The 4,930-nt window shown below is 39.3% G+C and overlaps 1 pseudogene; it reads left to right on the forward strand.

Annotated features, from left to right (window-relative positions):
- The first annotated feature begins 786 nt into the window (after positions 1-786).
- LOC120856558 lies at positions 787-1,274 on the forward strand (annotated as a pseudogene).
- The last annotated feature ends 3,656 nt before the right edge of the window (positions 1,275-4,930 follow it).

A 4,930-nucleotide genomic window follows, 5' to 3' on the forward strand; every position in this document is an offset into this window, starting at 1 on the left:
AAGAGTCACCGCCTACAAATTATTCCTAATAATGAAAATAATCAATCTAAAAGATAATATTAAAACTTGAAATCACCTTTAAATCAAAGGATTTAAAGAAAAGTATTCATTAACTGTGTGCATGTTGTGCGTCAGGCAATGTACTGGGTGCTTTCAACAGAGCTTGCAAATGAGTAGGAAGAGAAGATGATAAAAGGATAAAAGTGATGAGTACAATAACAGAGTTACCGATCCAGGCATGGCAAATGAAGAGTGTCTAGTGTGCTAGGAGTAGGGAGAGGTGAATCTGGAAAAACCTAAGAGGAGAGGTGACCCTTGAGCTGGTTCTTAAAGATATTCCAAGAAAGTTGGCAGCACACCTCAGTGTACAGAAACCTGAGAAAACCTGTCCTGGAAATGGCTTGGTGCACACCCAGTATGTGAAGATCAGGATGAGCTGGAGAGAAATGATGCTGAAGAGGTAACAATGAGCAAAATCATCAAGGACTTATTCAACATATCAATGTGTTTGGTATTTAATTTTATAGACTCAGAAAAGAGATTGAAGAATTTTAAGAAATTAACAATGAAATTTGTATTTTCAGAAGCTTTTGTTTAGGAAGCTAGGAGAACACTGCTCTGTACAAGATCTAAATCCAGTACCAGGGACACAAATCTCCTAGAAATGCTCCTAAACTTTATAGGTTGTTCTTATTCTGTTGCCTATGTTTGTGTCTTAGAATGAGGGGAGAGGCGTGTTGTAACCAAAGCAAAGACTGCAATGTAGAAACATATAAGTGGCGGTCACACTTGGAGTCTAAACACTCTTGTGGTGGCCTCCGGGTGCCCTGTGAGAAAAAGGGGAGGATGCCACTGGAATCATCTACCCCTTCGATGCCGCTGTCGTTCCCTTACCCTCAGTGCCTGACAGTGTTTCTAACTCTTCCCCTCCATCACTTCCCAGGAGATGCAGTGTATTCTTCACTGACTTGCGAGGTGGTCAGGTCCTCAGCGTGAATATTTTCTACAGCACCTGGAAAATTACAGCCATTGCTAGAAAGTCTAGAGCAAACCGACCACCTTGTATCTTTGAGTGCCAGCTGCGTCTTTGGGATCAGTGGTTTGGAGGTTGGGCTGAGCAGGAATGCAATGAATTTCTCAGGCAGCTAGAGGTCAGTGAGCCAGACTTCGTGGCAGAATTTTACCAAGCAGTGGCTGCTACAGCTGGTACAGCCTATCGTAGGCTATATCAGATATACAGTATCATAGGCTATACCAGATATACAATATCATAGGCTGCTACAGCCTATTGTAAAGAATGATAGGCATTAAAAATCAAAGAAGATAGCCAGAGCTAGTGGAGTCAGGGCCACAACTTTACTGAGAGAACTTCGGATGTATCACTTAAAGATCTGGGAATGGTGTCCATCTGAGCAAATCCAGATCAGCAGTCTGCCTCCTAGCTTACTTCTTTCCAAGAGATGTCAAACCATCAAGAATTTCAAGACTTCTTTTGCAACCAAAACTGAAAGGAATCTACACATTATAACTCAAGTCTACTATTGGCCCATGGGGTATCAAGGAGAGCCCTTGTGTTCCAGAAATGACAGAAGGGAGTACATGACCTTACTAAAGGTCATGTTTTTATAATTTAGCTGGATGGGAATGGCTGATTTCACTGTCATTACCAAGTGTTGGAATAATTCTGTGATATCCCCATTACCAGCTTTCCTAGTGATGATTTAGTAAAATTATGGAAAAATGAGGAGACAGAGATGTTTGTTCCTCTATACTGATGTTTGTTTGAATCCAACAATACTTTTTCTAAAGTATATGTGAAATCTTTGGAACTGGTAGCAGACGCTCCTATCTTATAAATGTTCTCTACAACAATATGAAAACAAATGTCATTCTTTAAGGTTGAAGGGTTTATTTTTTCTATTAAAATAAAGAATGAATTTTCAGAAGGAAAGAAGACTGCAGTGTAGTGAGGTAAACACTATGTAGACATTCAGGTTGCAATGGAAGCTCTAAGGAGAGAGTAAGTCATGTGGAAGGGAGTGGTACTGCTTGCCTGATATGGTCATTCTTGAAGGGGACTGAAGGAGGTATAACAGGTGATTTTTTTTTTTAATGTAGGAAAGGGCAAGGAGTAACCCAGAGATGCATATGGAGGAAGAGATTCTGCATGACTCATGTTAGAGTATTACAAGTATTTATAGTAGTAGGAGGGAGAGTATGGTTGGGAGATAAAATTGCTTAGGTTGGAAGAACCTGGATACCGAAGAGCATTGTATATCTGAAGGCACAGAGTTTGACCTTTATTCTAAAGGGCGTGAGATGAATGGCAAGCTTCTGCTCTTCTTAAAAAATTTTATTTTATATTGGAGTATAGTTGATTAACAATGCTCTGTTAGTTTCAGGTCAGGGGAGTTGCATGATTAGATTTGCTTCAGTTGTCTTTATTTGTCATTTCTTCTTTCTCTCCTTTGTCACATTCTCTCCAGTACAGATTTATTTACAGCTCTCCTCAAACTGATTTTGAAAAGGTCACCAATGACTTCCATCGGGCCAAGTATAGTGGGCAACATCTTTTATTTTAATTTCACAGCAGCATTTGACAAAGGTGACTACTCTTGCCACTTTCGTTTTTTATTGTTTGATTTTATAGTGTTGTGCCAATCTCTGCTGTGACTCAGTTATACATATAGATATACATTTTAAAAATATTTTTACCATTATGGTTTATCATAGGATATTGAGTATAATTTCCTATGCTATACATTAGGACTTTATTGTTTATCCATTCTAAATATAATAGTTTGTATCTACCAACCATCCTCCCGCCACCACAACCTTGGCAACCACAAGTGTGTTCTCTGTGGTTATGAGTCTGTTTCTATTTTGCAGATAGGTTTATTTGTGCCATGTTTTAGATTCCACATATAAGTGATATCATATGGTATCTGTCTTTCTCTTTCTGACTTACTACACCTCACATGATAATCTCTAGTTGAGTCTCTGTTTCTGCAGTAGTTCATTCTTTTTTATGGCTGAGGAGTATTCTGTTCTATACACACCACGTCTTCTTTGTCCAGTCATCTGTCGATGGACATTTAAGTTGTTTTCATGTTTGGCTATTGTGAACAGTGCTGCTATGAACATAGGGGTACATGTATCTTTTTGAATTACAGTTTTTTCCAGGTACGTTCTCAGGAGCAGGATTGCTAGATCATATGGTAATTGTGTTTTTAGTTTTCTGAGGAACTTCCATACTGGCTAATTGGGTGCTAAGTTGTTTCAGTCGTGTCCAACTCTTTGGGACCCCATGGACTGTATATAGCCTGCCAGTTTCCTCTGTCGATGGAATTCTCGAGGCCAGAATATTGGAGTGGGTCTCCATGGCCTGCTCCAGGAGATCTTCCCGACCCAGGGATCGAATCTACATCTCTTATGTCTTCTGCGTTGCAGGAAGATTTACCACTAGTGCCACCAGGGAAGTCCCCATATGGCTATACTGACTTATATTCCCAGCAACAGTGTAGGAGGGTTCCCTTTTCCACACCCTCTCCAGCATTTGTTATTTGTAGACGTTTTAATGATAACCATTCTGACTGGTGTGACCCCTCTCTCCCTTTTGAAACAGTCTTTCTTCTTGGTTTCCTTGACATCATACTCACCGGATGCTTCTTGCACCTCATTGCTGCTTCCTTTTTAGTCTCCTCTTCTGGGTCCTCAACCCCTACTTGATCTCCAAATATAAGAATGCCTTGGTCCTCATCCTTCGCTTTTCTCTAGTCTACTTTTACACTAGGTCAATGACTTTAAATATTATCTGCATGTCAGTGACTCCTAAGCTTTATATCTCTAGCAATGACTCTCCATCGACCTCCATATTTGTTTATGCAACTGCCTATTTGACTTCTGTATTTGAATTCATGGTACTTATTCAAACTTAATTTGGTCAAACAGAACTCTTGATTCTTACTTGCACTTGAAAGCTCCAAAACCTCCTCCATCAGTCTTTTCCATTTCAGAAAGTGACACCGGTATCCCACCCTGTTACTCAAGTCACAGGTTCTTGGCTTCCTCTTCCCACCCTCCCCTCATTTCTCAGATTCAATGCATCAGCAAATCTTATTGGCTTTAGCTCCAAAATATATCCCCAGAATACCTACTTCTCTTTTTTACAGTCACCATCATCCACAGCACTTTATATCCTACTTATACTTTAGCACTAGACTCTAGAATGATCTGTTTTCTTTCCTTATTTTTCTATAATCCATTCTACATAAAAAACCTTGAGTGAGCTTTCAAATCATGAATTAATTATAGCTCTTCTCCTTAATACATTTTCAATAGCTTTCCCTTCTATCTATGTAAATTAAACTCAACTTCATGTCCTACATGAGTACCCTCTGCATGACTCACTTATATCATCCTGTACCACTCTTTCTCTCTCTCATTTTCTTATTGTAGCCATGCTTGCCTTCTTCTCATTTCTTAAAGATCTTAAACTTGCAGCCATCCTGGGTACACTGACTGAAATACTTTGAGCCCAGACCTTTGCATGAATAGCTACCTCTTGTCATCCAGCTTTTAACTGCCATTGCCCAAGAGCCCTTCATGACAACCTAGTCTTCCAGTCACTATCTGCAACATCATTGAATTGTACTTTCTTTATAATATTCATCATTGTTGAGAATTTCTTTATTCATTTTTTTCTCACAGTTAATATCCTGTCTAAAAGATCAGGTTTGTGAGCAGCAAGAACCTTGAGTGTTTTGTTCATCAGTGTATTCCCTATGGTTAGAAAAGTCCCTGACATGTAATATGTGTCTGGTGAATGACTAAATGAACTATTATCCTAGCTTCAAAGCCAGGGATATCCTGGAGAGAAGAGAAACTAGTTGAAACAAAGGCAGGATACCATTTAGATGAATTTTCAGTT

The sequence above is a fragment of the Oryx dammah genome, unplaced genomic scaffold, assembly GCF_014754425.2.
Source record: "Oryx dammah isolate SB20612 unplaced genomic scaffold, SCBI_Odam_1.1 HiC_scaffold_28, whole genome shotgun sequence".
In the NCBI taxonomy this organism is placed as follows: Eukaryota; Metazoa; Chordata; class Mammalia; order Artiodactyla; family Bovidae; genus Oryx; species Oryx dammah.